A 17,811-nucleotide genomic window follows, 5' to 3' on the forward strand; every position below is an offset into this window, starting at 1 on the left:
CCCTAGTTGCAAACAGGATGTTTTGATTTGCATCAAGCACATTCAAAAATACGCTATTCTTAGCCGTCCCCAGGATGACACCGGGGTAGGTAGCAAAGTCTTTCCTGATCCCAGCTCTGTTCATCTTGGCTTCTTTTAAAAACACAGCAAGCAAGGGTTACTCCAAGCGGAGTCTCCCTTTTTTCCAAAAATTGGGCCACACAGACACCCACCCCATCAGTGGCAGCACTTGGGCCCTAGTTGCAAACAGGATGTTTTGATTTGCATCAAGCACATTCAAAAATACGCTATTCTTAGCCGTCCCCAGGATGACACCGGGGTAGGTAGCAAAGTCTTTCCTGATCCCAGCTCTGTTCATCTTGGCTTCTTTTAAAAACACAGCAAGCAAGGGTTACTCCAAGCGGAGTCTCCCTTTTTTCCAAAAATTGGGCCACACAGACACCCACCCCATCAGTGGCAGCACTTGGGCCCTAGTTGCAAACAGGATGTTTTGATTTGCATCAAGCACATTCAAAAATACGCTATTCTTAGCCGTCCCCAGGATGACACCGGGGTAGGTAGCAAAGTCTTTGCTGACCCATGACTTGTTCATCTTGGCTTCTTTTAAAAACAATGTAAGCAAGGGTTACTCCAAGCGGAGTCTCCCTTTTTTCCAAAAATTGGGCCACACAGACACCCACCCCATCAGTGGCAGCACTTGGGCCCTAGTTGCAAACAGGATGTTTTGATTTGCATCAAGCACATTCAAAAATACGCTATTCTTAGCCGTCCCCAGGATGACACCGGGGGTAGGTAGCAAAGTCTTTGCTGACCCATGACTTGTTCATCTTGGCTTCTTTTAAAAACAATGTAAGCAAGGGTTACTCCAAGCGGAGTCTCCCTTTTTTCCAAAAATTGGGCCACACAGACACCCACCCCATCAGTGGCAGCACTTGGGCCCTAGTTGCAAACAGGATGTTTTGATTTGCATCAAGCACATTCAAAAATACGCTATTCTTAGCCGTCCCCAGGATGACACCGGGGTAGGTAGCAAAGTCTTTGCTGACCCATGACTTGTTCATCTTGGCTTCTTTTAAAAACAATGTAAGCAAGGGTTACTCCAAGCGGAGTCTCCCTTTTTTCCAAAAATTGGGCCACACAGACACCCACCCCATCAGTGGCAGCACTTGGGCCCTAGTTGCAAACAGGATGTTTTGATTTGCATCAAGCACATTCAAAAATACGCTATTCTTAGCCGTCCCCAGGATGACACCGGGGTAGGGTAGCAAAGTCTTTCCTGATCCCAGCTCTGTTCATCTTGGCTTCTTTTAAAAACACAGCAAGCAAGGGTTACTCCAAGCGGAGTCTCCCTTTTTTCCAAAAATTGGGCCACACAGACACCCACCCCATCAGTGGCAGCACTTGGGCCCTAGTTGCAAACAGGATGTTTTGATTTGCATCAAGCACATTCAAAATACGCTATTCTTAGCCGTCCACAGGATGACACCGGGGTAGGTAGCAAAGTCTTTCCTGATCCCAGCTCTGTTCATCTTGGCTTCTTTTAAAAACACAGCAAGCAAGGGTTACTCCAAGCGGAGTCTCCCTTTTTTCCAAAAATTGGGCCACACAGACACCCACCCCATCAGTGGCAGCACTTGGGCCCTAGTTGCAAACAGGATGTTTTTGATTTGCATCAAGCACATTCCAAATCTCACAAGCATTTACTCTCCCCAGGATGACACAGGGGTAGTAAATTCCTTCTGGATCCATGACTTGTTCATTTTGATGAACGTCAGTCCTGTCCCACATTGTCACTGGACAGACGCGTGCGCTTATCTGTCAGCACACCACCCCAGCAGCACTGAATACACGTTCAGAGACAACGCTGGCAGCTGGACACGACAAAATCTCCAAGGCGTAAGTTGCGAGCTCTGGCCATTTTTGTAGGTTTGAAGCCCAAAAGGAGCAAGGCTCCAGTTGCACAGTCATGGCATCGATGTTCATTTGGAGATACTCCTGTATCATCCTCTCCAGCCGTTGACTATGTGTCAGACTTGTTGTCTCTGGTGGCCTTGCAAAAGAGGGTCTAAAAAAATTATGAAAAGATTCCATAAAATTGCTGTTACCGGCACCAGAAAAGGTCCTACTGGTACGGGTAGACTGTTGAAGATGACGAGACCGTCCCATGTTTGTCAAGTTACAACTGGGAGATTCACTCCCTGCACCTGCACGGTTGTTTGGTGGAAAAGCCGAGCTAAGATCTAGTAACAGCTTCTGCTGATACTCCTGCATACGTGCGTCCCTTTCTATGGCTGGAATTATGTCACAAAATTTGGACTTGTACCGGGGATCTAATAGTGTGGCAATCCAGTAGTCATCATCACTTCTAATTTTGACAATACGACTGTCATGTTGGAGGTAGTGCAACAAAAAGGCACTCATGTGTCTTGCGCAGCCATGCGGACCAAGTCCATGCTGTGTTTGTGGCATAGAGGTGCTACCCGTTCTTTCTTCCTCTGACATCTGACCCCAACCTCTTTCAACTGAAATTTGACCAAGGTCTCCCTCATCCGCTGAGTCTTCCATGTCCATGGACAGTTCGTCCTCCATTTCTTCATGTTCTCCTGCACCTTGCTCAACATTTCGCCTGCTACTATGCGCCCTTGTCGATCCCTGTCCCCCATGGTCCCATGCCTGCTGCGTTGGTGATGATGAACGTCTGGACCTTCGTGATGTTGTTGTCCCTTGCGCATATGAATCCTCCTGTAGTTCCTCCCCTTCATGTTGTCCCACCCCCTGACTCCGAATAGTGTTTAGCGTGTGCTCCAGCATGTAAATGACTGGAATCGTCATGCTGATAATGGCATTGTCAGAGCTAAACATATTCGTCGCCATGTCGAAACTGTGCAGAAGGGTGCATAGGTCCTTGATCTGAGACCACTCCATCAGGGTGATCTGCCCCACCTCTGCATCTCGTTGGCCCAGGCTATACGTCATGACGTATTGCACCAGGGCTCTGCGGTGCTGCCACAGTCGCTGTAACATGTGGAGAGTTGAATTCCAGCGTGTCGCCACATCGCATTTCAGGCGATGAACCGGCAGGCCGAAAGACTTCTGGAGCGATGCAAGTCGCTCTGCTGCGGCGCTTGAACGGCGGAAGTGAGCTGACAGTTTTCGTGCCCTGTTCAGAAGGCCATCTAGGCCGGGATAGTGTGTTAAAAATTGCTGCACGACAAGGTTCAACACGTGAGCCATACAAGGTATGTGTGTCACCTTGCCCAGGCGAAGTGCCGCACCCAGGTTTGCAGCATTGTCGCACACGGCCTTACCAGGCTGCAGTTTGAGTGGAGACAACCATTTATTAAACTCGGACCGCAAAGCTGACCACAACTCCTCAGCTGTGTGACTCTTATTACCAAGACATGTCAAGCTAAAGACCGCCTGATGCCGTTGCGCTCTGCTGCCAGCATAGTAATGAGGGGTGCGTGATTCCTTCTGCGCAGTGAGAACGCTGGTGGCCTGACCAGGCAGGCTTGGGGCGGAGGTGGAGGACCCAGATGAGGTGGAGGATGCAGAAGCAGTGGCGGAACTTGGACAGACAGAGGATTGACACACAAGTCGTGGGGACGGCAAGACTTGTGCAGCAGACCCTTCACCATCTATCACCATAGTTACCCAGTGCCCAGTCAGCGACATGTAACGTCCCTGTCCATGCTTACTGGTCCAAGTATCGGTGGTGAAATGCACCCGTTCACACACAGAGTTTCTCAAGGAAGCGGTGATGTTGTGTGCGACATGCTGGTGTAGCGCGGGCACACCTTTCTTAGAGAAGTAGTGGCGACTAGGCATCTGGTACTGGGGCACAGCGACAGACATAAGGTCTCTAAAATCCTGTGTGTCCACTAGGCGGAAAGGCAGCATTTCGGTAGCCAACAGCTTACAGAGGGATAGAGTCAACCTCTTAGCTTTGTCATGGGTCGGAGGAAGTGGCCTTTTATTTGACCACATCTGAGGGACAGAGATCTGGCTGCTGTGTGTAGACGGTGTTGAGTAGGGTGTCCCTTGAAAAATGCAGGTTTGTGAGGAAAGTGCAGGCGGAGACATGATGTTGCCTTCATCCAACGTTGGTGCTATCGATGTCTGAGAGAGCTGTACACACTCACTTGTTTCCCCTTCCAAACCAACTGACGACCTTACAAGCAAACTGCCTGTTGCGGTTACAGTGGTGGAAGTTTTGCGTGGAAAAACAGGTGTGGCAGCTGTCCCCACAGTCCTAGAAGATGAAGAGCGCGCGGATGCAGTGGAAGGGGCGGGCGGTGGATGGTTCGCTCCACTAGGCCGCATTGCAGCACGGTGAGCTTCCCACCGGGACTTATGATATTTAGTCATGTGACGATTCATGGAAGAAGTTGTCAAACTGCTGAGGTTTTGACCTCTACTAACAGAATCATGACAAATGTTACATATCACATGAGTTGGGCGATCTTTTTCGATGTGAAAAAAGGACCAGGCTAGGCAAGGCTTAGAGGCCATGCGACCTGTTGATCCACCCCGAATAATGCTCATAGGCAGAGTGGTGGCTGAGGATGCAGTTGTAGACGTGCTACCAGTGCTCCGACTCTGTCCAGGAAGGCGCAAGGTAACTTCGTCGTCGGTTGCATCCTCCTCCACCGCCTCTGTTGACCTCCTCGAGTGCCTGACTGGGGGTTGACAGTAGGTGGGATCTAGAACGTCATCATCAATTGTTGTGTTTGCACTCCCCTCCCCCTCAGACCGAGCCTCTTCTTGCCCTGACGGAATATTTAAGTTGTCATCCCAATCGGGTATCTGCGTCTCATCTTCATCAGTATGTTCCTCATTGTCTATAACCACAGGTGTTACAGTTTGTGACAAAGGGTCAACATTATGCTCAGAAACTTGGTCCTCACGGCCTGAATCTGAGTCACAAAGGTTCTGGGCATCACTGCAGACCATTTCCTGTTCTGTACTCACTGTAGCTTGGGAGCAGACCTCTGATTCCCAGGCTATAGTGTGACTGAACAGCTCTGCAGACTCAGCCATCTCAGTTCCACCATACTGTGCAGGGCTGATGGAGACTTCAGAGCTGGGAGAAAGCAAGTTTGATTGGGATGACAACTCAGAGGACTGGTGTTTTTTGGATGCGGTACTTGAAGTGGCAGAGAGGGCACTTGTTGGACCACTTGAGATCCATTCAAGCATTTTCCTTTTTTGCCCATCATCTACCTTTGTTCCTGTTGTTCGTGTCCGTAACAAAGGGAGCACATCGGATTGTCCACGGTAAGTAGTAGACATCTTACTTTTGCTGGTAGATGGTCTATCTTCAGCAGATGATAATGGAGCTTTGCCACCTTCCCCACGGACAAAACCTTTTTTGCCTTTTCCACCACGCCTCTTCCCCTTTCCACCAGCATCTGTCATTTTGCCACTCATGTTGATTGCGACAAGATTGTGGACTGAAAATGTGGTAGTAAAAATTGAGAGGTGGTGAAGATTGCAGTGGTGGTCTAGCTTTATTAACAGCAGAATAATAAAGAATAAATATCCCTGACAATGCAACTTAGTTATAATTAGTTGGAGTGTGCAACGCAGGCAGACGTGCTGCAAATGTCTTTGCACTAGTGGGACTATAGCAAAGTCCAATAGCCACGTATAGGATGCCACTAGGTACACTGAGTGTTTGCTAGTATAATGGCTTGGTTAGAATGAGTTGTAGTGTGCAACGCAGGCAGACGCGCTCTGCAAATGTCTTTGCACTAGTGGGACTATAGCAAAGTCCAATAGCCACGTATAGGATGCCACTAGGTACACTGAGTGTTTGCTAGTATAATGGCTTGGTTAGAATGAGTTGTAGTGTGCAACGCAGGCAGACGCGCTCTGCAAATGTCTTTGCACTAGTGGGACTATAGCAAAGTCCAATAGCCACGTATAGGATGCCACTAGGTACACTGAGTGTTTGCTAGTATAATGGCTTGGTTAGAATGAGTTGTAGTGTGCAACGCAGGCAGACGCGCTCTGCAAATGTCTTTGCACTAGTGGGACTATAGCAAAGTCCAATAGCCACGTATAGGATGCCACTAGGTACACTGAGTGTTTGCTAGTATAATGGCTTGGTTAGAATGAGTTGTAGTGTGCAACGCAGGCAGACGCGCTCTGCAAATGTCTTTGCACTAGTGGGACTATAGCAAAGTCCAATAGCCACGTATAGGATGCCACTAGGTACACTGAGTGTTTGCTAGTATAATGGCTTGGTTAGAATGAGTTGTAGTGTGCAACGCAGGCAGACGCGCTCTGCAAATGTCTTTGCACTAGTGGGACTATAGCAAAGTCCAATAGCCACGTATAGGATGCCACTAGGTACACTGAGTGTTTGCTAGTATAATGGCTTGGTTAGAATGAGTTGTAGTGTGCAACGCAGGCAGACGCGCTCTGCAAATGTCTTTGCACTAGTGGGACTATAGCAAAGTCCAATAGCCACGTATAGGATGCCACTAGGTACACTGAGTGTTTGCTAGTATAATGGCTTGGTTAGAATGAGTTGTAGTGTGCAACGCAGGCAGACGCGCTCTGCAAATGTCTTTGCACTAGTGGGACTATAGCAAAGTCCAATAGCCACGTATAGGATGCCACTAGGTACACTGAGTGTTTGCTAGTATAATGGCTTGGTTAGAATGAGTTGTAGTGTGCAACGCAGGCAGACGCGCTCTGCAAATGTCTTTGCACTAGTGGGACTATAGCAAAGTCCAATAGCCACGTATAGGATGCCACTAGGTACACTGTGTGTTTGCTAGTATAATGGCTTGGTTAGAATGAGTTGTAGTGTGCAACGCAGGCAGACGCGCTCTGCAAATGTCTTTGCACTAGTGGGACTATAGCAAAGTCCAATAGCCACGTATAGGATGCCACTAGGTACACTGAGTGTTTGCTAGTATAATGGCTTGGTTAGAATGAGTTGTAGTGTGCAACGCAGGCAGACGCGCTCTGCAAATGTCTTTGCACTAGTGGGACTATAGCAAAGTCCAATAGCCACGTATAGGATGCCACTAGGTACACTGAGTGTTTGCTAGTATAATGGCTTGGTTAGAATGAGTTGTAGTGTGCAACGCAGGCAGACGCGCTCTGCAAATGTCTTTGCACTAGTGGGACTATAGCAAAGTCCAATAGCCACGTATAGGATGCCACTAGGTACACTGAGTGTTTGCTAGTATAATGGCTTGGTTAGAATGAGTTGTAGTGTGCAACGCAGGCAGACGCGCTCTGCAAATGTCTTTGCACTAGTGGGACTATAGCAAAGTCCAATAGCCACGTATAGGATGCCACTAGGTACACTGAGTGTTTGCTAGTATAATGGCTTGGTTAGAATGAGTTGTAGTGTGCAACGCAGGCAGACGCGCTCTGCAAATGTCTTTGCACTAGTGGGACTATAGCAAAGTCCAATAGCCACGTATAGGATGCCACTAGGTACACTGAGTGTTTGCTAGTATAATGGCTTGGTTAGAATGAGTTGTAGTGTGCAACGCAGGCAGACGCGCTCTGCAAATGTCTTTGCACTAGTGGGACTATAGCAAAGTCCAATAGCCACGTATAGGATGCCACTAGGTACACTGAGTGTTTGCTAGTATAATGGCTTGGTTAGAATGAGTTGTAGTGTGCAACGCAGGCAGACGCGCTCTGCAAATGTCTTTGCACTAGTGGGACTATAGCAAAGTCCAATAGCCACGTATAGGATGCCACTAGGTACACTGAGTGTTTGCTAGTATAATGGCTTGGTTAGAATGAGTTGTAGTGTGCAACGCAGGCAGACGCGCTCTGCAAATGTCTTTGCACTAGTGGGACTATATCAAAGTCCAATAGCCACGTATAGGATGCCACTAGGTACACTGAGTGTTTGCTAGTATAATGGCTTGGTTAGAATGAGTTGTAGTGTGCAACGCAGGCAGACGCGCTCTGCAAATGTCTTTGCACTAGTGGGACTATAGCAAAGTCCAATAGCCACGTATAGGATGCCACTAGGTACACTGAGTGTTTGCTAGTATAATGGCTTGGTTAGAATGAGTTGTAGTGTGCAACGCAGGCAGACGCGCTCTGCAAATGTCTTTGCACTAGTGGGACTATAGCAAAGTCCAATAGCCACGTATAGGATGCCACTAGGTACACTGAGTGTTTGCTAGTATAATGGCTTGGTTAGAATGAGTTGTAGTGTGCAACGCAGGCAGACGCGCTCTGCAAATGTCTTTGCACTAGTGGGACTATAGCAAAGTCGAATAGCCACGTATAGGATGCCACTAGGTACACTGAGTGTTTGCTAGTATAATGGCTTGGTTAGAATGAGTTGTAGTGTGCAACGCAGGCAGACGCGCTCTGCAAATGTCTTTGCACTAGTGGGACTATAGCAAAGTCCAATAGCCACGTATAGGATGCCACTAGGTACACTGAGTGTTTGCTAGTATAATGGCTTGGTTAGAATGAGTTGTAGTGTGCAACGCAGGCAGACTCGCTCTGCAAATGTCTTTGCACTAGTGGGACTATAGCAAAGTCCAATAGCCACGTATAGGATGCCACTAGGTACACTGAGTGTTTGCTAGTATAATGGCTTGGTTAGAATGAGTTGTAGTGTGCAACGCAGGCAGACGCGCTCTGCAAATGTCTTTGCACTAGTGGGACTATAGCAAAGTCCAATAGCCACGTATAGGATGCCACTAGGTACACTGAGTGTTTGCTAGTATAATGGCTTGGTTAGAATGAGTTGTAGTGTGCAACGCAGGCAGACGCGCTCTGCAAATGTCTTTGCACTAGTGGGACTATAGCAAAGTCCAATAGCCACGTATAGGATGCCACTAGGTACACTGAGTGTTTGCTAGTATAATGGCTTGGTTAGAATGAGTTGTAGTGTGCAACGCAGGCAGACGCGCTCTGCAAATGTCTTTGCACTAGTGGGACTATAGCAAAGTCCAATAGCCACGTATAGGATGCCACTAGGTACACTGAGTGTTTGCTAGTATAATGGCTTGGTTAGAATGAGTTGTAGTGTGCAACGCAGGCAGACGCGCTCTGCAAATGTCTTTGCACTAGTGGGACTATAGCAAAGTCCAATAGCCACGTATAGGATGCCACTAGGTACACTGAGTGTTTGCTAGTATAATGGCTTGGTTAGAATGAGTTGTAGTGTGCAACGCAGGCAGACGCGCTCTGCAAATGTCTTTGCACTAGTGGGACTATAGCAAAGTCCAATAGCCACGTATAGGATGCCACTAGGTACACTGAGTGTTTGCTAGTATAATGGCTTGGTTAGAATGAGTTGTAGTGTGCAACGCAGGCAGACGCGCTCTGCAAATGTCTTTGCACTAGTGGGACTATAGCAAAGTCCAATAGCCACGTATAGGATGCCACTAGGTACACTGAGTGTTTGCTAGTATAATGGCTTGGTTAGAATGAGTTGTAGTGTGCAACGCAGGCAGACGCGCTCTGCAAATGTCTTTGCACTAGTGGGACTATAGCAAAGTCCAATAGCCACGTATAGGATGCCACTAGGTACACTGAGTGTTTGCTAGTATAATGGCTTGGTTAGAATGAGTTGTAGTGTGCAACGCAGGCAGACGCGCTCTGCAAATGTCTTTGCACTAGTGGGACTATAGCAAAGTCCAATAGCCACGTATAGGATGCCACTAGGTACACTGTGTGTTTGCTAGTATAATGGCTTGGTTAGAATGAGTTGTAGTGTGCAACGCAGGCAGACGCGCTCTGCAAATGTCTTTGCACTAGTGGGACTATAGCAAAGTCCAATAGCCACGTATAGGATGCCACTAGGTACACTGAGTGTTTGCTAGTATAATGGCTTGGTTAGAATGAGTTGTAGTGTGCAACGCAGGCAGACGCGCTCTGCAAATGTCTTTGCACTAGTGGGACTATAGCAAAGTCCAATAGCCACGTATAGGATGCCACTAGGTACACTGAGTGTTTGCTAGTATAATGGCTTGGTTAGAATGAGTTGTAGTGTGCAACGCAGGCAGACGCGCTCTGCAAATGTCTTTGCACTAGTGGGACTATAGCAAAGTCCAATAGCCACGTATAGGATGCCACTAGGTACACTGAGTGTTTGCTAGTATAATGGCTTGGTTAGAATGAGTTGTAGTGTGCAACGCAGGCAGACGCGCTCTGCAAATGTCTTTGCACTAGTGGGACTATAGCAAAGTCCAATAGCCACGTATAGGATGCCACTAGGTACACTGAGTGTTTGCTAGTATAATGGCTTGGTTAGAATGAGTTGTAGTGTGCAACGCAGGCAGACGCGCTCTGCAAATGTCTTTGCACTAGTGGGACTATAGCAAAGTCCAATAGCCACGTATAGGATGCCACTAGGTACACTGAGTGTTTGCTAGTATAATGGCTTGGTTAGAATGAGTTGTAGTGTGCAACGCAGGCAGACGCGCTCTGCAAATGTCTTTGCACTAGTGGGACTATAGCAAAGTCCAATAGCCACGTATAGGATGCCACTAGGTACACTGAGTGTTTGCTAGTATAATGGCTTGGTTAGAATGAGTTGTAGTGTGCAACGCAGGCAGACGCGCTCTGCAAATGTCTTTGCACTAGTGGGACTATAGCAAAGTCCAATAGCCACGTATAGGATGCCACTAGGTACACTGAGTGTTTGCTAGTATAATGGCTTGGTTAGAATGAGTTGTAGTGTGCAACGCAGGCAGACGCGCTCTGCAAATGTCTTTGCACTAGTGGGACTATATCAAAGTCCAATAGCCACGTATAGGATGCCACTAGGTACACTGAGTGTTTGCTAGTATAATGGCTTGGTTAGAATGAGTTGTAGTGTGCAACGCAGGCAGACGCGCTCTGCAAATGTCTTTGCACTAGTGGGACTATAGCAAAGTCCAATAGCCACGTATAGGATGCCACTAGGTACACTGAGTGTTTGCTAGTATAATGGCTTGGTTAGAATGAGTTGTAGTGTGCAACGCAGGCAGACGCGCTCTGCAAATGTCTTTGCACTAGTGGGACTATAGCAAAGTCCAATAGCCACGTATAGGATGCCACTAGGTACACTGAGTGTTTGCTAGTATAATGGCTTGGTTAGAATGAGTTGTAGTGTGCAACACAGGCAGACGCGCTCTGCAAATGTCTTTGCACTAGTGGGACTATAGCAAAGTCGAATAGCCACGTATAGGATGCCACTAGGTACACTGAGTGTTTGCTAGTATAATGGCTTGGTTAGAATGAGTTGTAGTGTGCAACGCAGGCAGACGCGCTCTGCAAATGTCTTTGCACTAGTGGGACTATAGCAAAGTCCAATAGCCACGTATAGGATGCCACTAGGTACACTGAGTGTTTGCTAGTATAATGGCTTGGTTAGAATGAGTTGTAGTGTGCAACGCAGGCAGACTCGCTCTGCAAATGTCTTTGCACTAGTGGGACTATAGCAAAGTCCAATAGCCACGTATAGGATGCCACTAGGTACACTGAGTGTTTGCTAGTATAATGGCTTGGTTAGAATGAGTTGTAGTGTGCAACGCAGGCAGACGCGCTCTGCAAATGTCTTTGCACTAGTGGGACTATAGCAAAGTCCAATAGCCACGTATAGGATGCCACTAGGTACACTGAGTGTTTGCTAGTATAATGGCTTGGTTAGAATGAGTTGTAGTGTGCAACGCAGGCAGACGCGCTCTGCAAATGTCTTTGCACTAGTGGGACTATAGCAAAGTCCAATAGCCACGTATAGGATGCCACTAGGTACACTGAGTGTTTGCTAGTATAATGGCTTGGTTAGAATGAGTTGTAGTGTGCAACGCAGGCAGACGCGCTCTGCAAATGTCTTTGCACTAGTGGGACTATAGCAAAGTCCAATAGCCACGTATAGGATGCCACTAGGTACACTGAGTGTTTGCTAGTATAATGGCTTGGTTAGAATGAGTTGTAGTGTGCAACGCAGGCAGACGCGCTCTGCAAATGTCTTTGCACTAGTGGGACTATAGCAAAGTCCAATAGCCACGTATAGGATGCCACTAGGTACACTGAGTGTTTGCTAGTATAATGGCTTGGTTAGAATGAGTTGTAGTGTGCAATGCAGGCAGACGCGCTCTGCAAATGTCTTTGCACTAGTGGGACTATAGCAAAGTCCAATAGCCACGTATAGGATGCCACTAGGTACACTGAGTGTTTGCTAGTATAATGGCTTAGTTATCAGTTGGAGTGTGCAGAGGACAAGAGGGTACAGTGGCAGGATTGTGGTGCTCTGGGTAGAGGAATGGAAGACTGCCTTTCTATTCCCTCCTAATGGTGAAATGCAGGTAGGAAATCCCTGACCTGGGCTACACAGACGCTGTTGCTGTTTGCAGGACCTGTCACCTATGGCTCTCTGACCCTGCCGGTTGGAGCCCTTAAAAGGACTGCTATAAAGTGCTCTCCCTAAGCTGTCTAACGCTGTGTATGCAGCGCATACAGCTGTATCGGCTATAGGACTCAGGAAGACGGAGCTGCGACAGTGATGTCTGACACCAAAGACGCAGAAGGCAGATAATGGCGTCCGTGAAGAAAATGTCCGGTTTTATAATGCAGGGACATGTGACATGCAGATCCTATCACACATGCCGTTGCTTCTCTGGCTCAAAGTCCACTTAGCTGTGTGTGTGTCTGGGATTGGCTGACATGCTGGCCCGCCCCACAAGACGCGCGCGCTTAGGGAAGGAAGACAAGAAAAAAAAAAAAAAAAAATGGCGATCGCCATTATAGAAACAGCAGTGATCTGAAGGCGCTGTTCACGCACACTATACACTGAAATGTGATAATAGTTTGATTCACAGAGTGACTTACACTATTACAGCAGAAACCAAGCTATGATTTAGCTGTTTTTTGGCTGCTAGAACCGTTCTCGAACGTTTCTAGAACTACCGAGCTTTTGCAAAAAGCTCGAGTTCTAGTTCGATCTAGAACATGCCCCAAAATCACTCGAGCCGCGAACTGGAGAACCACGAACCACGAACCGCGCTCAACTCTACTTATGAAGTAAATTTGCTTTCTGTCTATAAAGTTTAAATAAGAAAATTAAGGAATAAAATGGAAAATTCTTTCTTTTAAATAGTGATTAAAAAAATTATGTAAATCGTTTCATTTAATACATCGGACTCTCTAAAACAAAGAGTCATTCTGTGTAATAAAAATTCTTGAGTATTTTGTGTGCTTTATGTAATCATCAAAGTCTTTTTTGGAAAGACTAAAGCACATCAGAGTAAAGGAAGTGCACCACAATGTAAAAGTTTCTAAAAATCTTCAAATTTTATGTATCAAAAACAAAAAAACATTATTTCCTTTATTGATATGTAGGGGGTATAGCTCAGTGGCAGAGCATTTGACTGCAGATCAAGAGGTCCTTGGCTCAAATCCAAGTGCCCCCTGTAGTATGGTTTTCATAAAAATGTAACCTTTTTCACAACTTTCAATAATAACATTTAGACAGCTTATCCATATCAGGCTGAACTTAGCACAAGTTTTATTTAAATGTGACTTATGAAGTAAATTTGCTTTCTTTCTATAAAGTTTAAATAAGAAAATTAAGGAATAAAATGGAAAATTCTTTCTTTTAAATAGTGATTAAAAAATTATGTAAATCGTTTCATTTAATACATCAGACTCACTGAAACAAAGAGTCATTCTGTGTAATAAAAATTCTTGAGTATTTTGTGTGCTTTATGCAATCATCAAAGTCTTTTTTGGAAAGACTAAAGCACATCAGAGTAAAGGAAGTGCACCACAATGTAAAAGTTTCTAAAAATCTTTAAATTTTATGTATCAAAAACAAAAAAACATTATTTCTTTTATTAATATGTAGGGGGTATAGCTCAGTGGCAGAGCATTTGACTGCAGATCAAGAGGTCCTTGGCTCAAATCCGAGTGCCCCCTGTAGTATGGTTTTCATAAAAATGTAACATTTTTCACACCTTTCAATAATATCATTTAGACAGCTTATCCATATCAGGCTGAACTTAGCACAAGTTTTGTTTAAACGTGACTTATGAAGTAAATTTGCTTTCTTTCTATAAAGTTTAAATAAGAAAATTAAGGAATAAAATGGAAAATTCTTTCTTTTAAATAGTGATTAAAAAAATTATGTAAATCGTTTCATTTAATACATCGGACTCTAAAAAACAAAGAGTCATTCTATGTAATAAAAATTCTTGAGTATTTTGTGTGCTTTATGCAATCATCAAAGTCTTTTTTGGAAAGACTAAAGCACATCAGACTAAAGGAAGTGCACCACAATGTAAAAGTTTCTAAAAATCTTCAAATTTTATGTATCAAAAACAAAAAAACATTATTTCTTTTATTAATATGTAGGGGGTATAGCTCAGTGGCAGAGCATTTGACTGCAGATCAAAAGGTCCTTGGCTCAAATCCAAGTGCCCCCTGTAGTATGGTTTTCATAAAAATGTAACCTTTTTCACACCTTTCAATAATATCATTTAGACAGCTTATCCATTTCAGGCTGAACTTAGCACAAGTTTTATTTAAACGTGACTTATGAAGTAAATTTGCTTTCTTTCTATAAAGTTTAAATAAGAAAATTAAGGAATAAAATGGAAAATTCTTTCTTTTAAATAGTGATTAAAAAAATTATGTAAATCGTTTCATTTAATACATCGGACTCTCTATAACAAAGAGTCATTCTGTGTAATAAAAATTCTTGAGTATTTTGTGTGATTTATGCAATCATCAAAGTCTTTTTTTTAAAGACTAAAGCACATCAGAGTAAAGGAAGTGCACCACAATGTAAAAGTTTCTAAAAGTCTTCAAATTTTATGTATCAAAAACAAAAAAACATTATTTCTTTTATTAATATGTAGGGGGTATAGCTCAGTGGCAGAGCATTTGACTGCAGATCAAGAGGTCCTTTTCTCAAATCCAAGTGCCCCCGGTAGTATGGTTTTCATAAAAATGTAACCTTTTTCACACCTTTCAATAATATCATTTAGACAGCTTATCCATATCAGGCTGAACTTAGCACAAGTTTTATTTAAACGTGACTTATGAAGTAAATTTGCTTTCTTTCTATAAAGTTTAAATAAGAAAATTAAGGAATAAAATGGAAAATTCTTTCTTTTAAATAGTGATTAAAAAAATTATGTTAATCATATCATTTAATACATCGGACTCTCTAAAACAAAGAGTCATTCTGTGTAATAAAAATTCTTGAGTATTTTGTGTGCTTTATGCAATCATCAAAGTCTTTTTTGGAAAGACTAAAGCACATCAGAGTAAAGGAAGTGCACCACAATGTAAAAGTTTCTAAAAGTCTTCAAATTTTATGTATCAAAAACAAAAAAACATTATTTCTTTTATTAATATGTGAGGGGTATAGCTCAGTGGCAGAGCATTTGACTGCAGATCAAGAGGTCCTTGGTTCAAATCTGAGTGCCCCCTGTAGTATGGTTTTCATAAAAATGTAACATTTTTCACACCTTTCAATAATATCATTTAGACAGCTTATCCATATCAGGCTGAACTTAGCACAAGTTTTGTTTAAACGTGACTTATGAAGTAAATTTGCTTTCTTTCTATAAAGTTTAAATAAGAAAATTAAGGAATAAAATGGAAAATTCTTTCTTTTAAATAGTGATTAAAAAAATTATGTAAATCGTTTCATTTAATACATCGGACTCTAAAAAACAAAGAGTCATTCTATGTAATAAAAATTCTTGAGTATTTTGTGTGCTTTATGCAATCATCAAAGTCTTTTTTGGAAAGACTAAAGCACATCAGACTAAAGGAAGTGCACCACAATGTAAAAGTTTCTAAAAATCTTCAAATTTTATGTATCAAAAACAAAAAAACATTATTTCTTTTATTAATATGTAGGGGGTATAGCTCAGTGGCAGAGCATTTGACTGCAGATCAAAAGGTCCTTGGCTCAAATCCAAGTGCCCCCTGTAGTATGGTTTTCATAAAAATGTAACCTTTTTCACACCTTTCAATAATATCATTTAGACAGCTTATCCATTTCAGGCTGAACTTAGCACAAGTTTTATTTAAACGTGACTTATGAAGTAAATTTGCTTTCTTTCTATAAAGTTTAAATAAGAAAATTAAGGAATAAAATGGAAAATTCTTTCTTTTAAATAGTGATTAAAAAAATTATGTAAATCGTTTCATTTAATACATCGGACTCTCTATAACAAAGAGTCATTCTGTGTAATAAAAATTCTTGAGTATTTTGTGTGATTTATGCAATCATCAAAGTCTTTTTTTTTAAAGACTAAAGCACATCAGAGTAAAGGAAGTGCACCACAATGTAAAAGTTTCTAAACATCTTTAAATTTTATGTATCAAAAACAAAATAACATTATTTCTTTTATTAATATGTAGGGGGTATAGCTCAGTGGCAGAGCATTTGACTGCAGATCAAGAGGTCCTTTTCTCAAATCCAAGTGCCCCCGGTAGTATGGTTTTCATAAAAATGTAACCTTTTTCACACCTTTCAATAATATCATTTAGACAGCTTATCCATATCAGGCTGAACTTAGCACAAGTTTTGTTTAAACGTGACTTATGAAGTAAATTTGCTTTCTTTCTATAAAGTTTAAATAAGAAAATTAAGGAATAAAATGGAAAATTCTTTCTTTTAAATAGTGATTAAAAAAATTATGTAAATCGTTTCATTTAATACATCGGACTCTAAAAAACAAAGAGTCATTCTATGTAATAAAAATTCTTGAGTATTTTGTGTGCTTTATGCAATCATCAAAGTCTTTTTTGGAAAGACTAAAGCACATCAGACTAAAGGAAGTGCACCAAAATGTAAAAGTTTCTAAAAATCTTCAAATTTTATGTATCAAAAACAAAAAAACATTATTTCTTTTATTAATATGTAGGGGGTATAGCTCAGTGGCAGAGCATTTGACTGCAGATCAAAAGGTCCTTGGCTCAAATCCAAGTGCCCCCTGTAGTATGGTTTTCATAAAAATGTAACCTTTTTCACACCTTTCAATAATATCATTTAGACAGCTTATCCATTTCAGGCTGAACTTAGCACAAGTTTTATTTAAACGTGACTTATGAAGTAAATTTGCTTTCTTTCTATAAAGTTTAAATAAGAAAATTAAGGAATAAAATGGAAAATTCTTTCTTTTAAATAGTGATTAAAAAAATTATGTAAATCGTTTCATTTAATACATCGGACTCTCTATAACAAAGAGTCATTCTGTGTAATAAAAATTCTTGAGTATTTTGTGTGATTTATGCAATCATCAAAGTCTTTTTTTTTAAAGACTAAAGCACATCAGAGTAAAGGAAGTGCACCACAATGTAAAAGTTTCTAAAAGTCTTCAAATTTTATGTATCAAAAACAAAAAAACATTATTTCTTTTATTAATATGTAGGGGGTATAGCTCAGTGGCAGAGCATTTGACTGCAGATCAAGAGGTCCTTTTCTCAAATCCAAGTGCCCCCGGTAGTATGGTTTTCATAAAAATGTAACCTTTTTCACACCTTTCAATAATATCATTTAGACAGCTTATCCATATCAGGCTGAACTTAGCACAAGTTTTATTTAAACGTGACTTATGAAGTAAATTTGCTTTCTTTCTATAAAGTTTAAATAAGAAAATTAAGGAATAAAATGGAAAATTCTTTCTTTTAAATAGTGATTAAAAAAATTATGTTAATCATATCATTTAATACATCGGACTCTCTAAAACAAAGAGTCATTCTGTGTAATAAAAATTCTTGAGTATTTTGTGTGCTTTATGCAATCATCAAAGTCTTTTTTGGAAAGACTAAAGCACATCAGAGTAAAGGAAGTGCACCACAATGTAA

At 42.6% G+C, this 17,811-nt stretch overlaps 5 non-coding genes across 5 annotated transcripts; all 5 read left to right on the forward strand.

Moving 5' to 3' along the window:
• Positions 1–13,325: 13,325 nt before the first annotated feature.
• On the forward strand, positions 13,326–13,397 carry TRNAC-GCA (transfer RNA cysteine (anticodon GCA)). The gene has a single exon. It is a non-coding gene; the product is annotated as a tRNA-Cys (tRNA).
• Positions 13,398–13,830: 433 nt separating this feature from the next.
• TRNAC-GCA (transfer RNA cysteine (anticodon GCA)) lies at positions 13,831–13,902 on the forward strand. Its single transcript has one exon. It is a non-coding gene; the product is annotated as a tRNA-Cys (tRNA).
• Positions 13,903–14,336: 434 nt separating this feature from the next.
• On the forward strand, positions 14,337–14,408 carry TRNAC-GCA (transfer RNA cysteine (anticodon GCA)). Its single transcript has one exon. It is a non-coding gene; the product is annotated as a tRNA-Cys (tRNA).
• A 1,446-nt stretch (positions 14,409–15,854) lies between these two features.
• TRNAC-GCA (transfer RNA cysteine (anticodon GCA)) lies at positions 15,855–15,926 on the forward strand. Its single transcript has one exon. It is a non-coding gene; the product is annotated as a tRNA-Cys (tRNA).
• A 941-nt stretch (positions 15,927–16,867) lies between these two features.
• TRNAC-GCA (transfer RNA cysteine (anticodon GCA)) lies at positions 16,868–16,939 on the forward strand. The gene has a single exon. It is a non-coding gene; the product is annotated as a tRNA-Cys (tRNA).
• Positions 16,940–17,811: the final 872 nt, after the last annotated feature.

Source organism: Anomaloglossus baeobatrachus, chromosome 1 (assembly GCF_048569485.1).
Source record: "Anomaloglossus baeobatrachus isolate aAnoBae1 chromosome 1, aAnoBae1.hap1, whole genome shotgun sequence".
NCBI lineage: Eukaryota > Metazoa > Chordata > Amphibia > Anura > Aromobatidae > Anomaloglossus > Anomaloglossus baeobatrachus.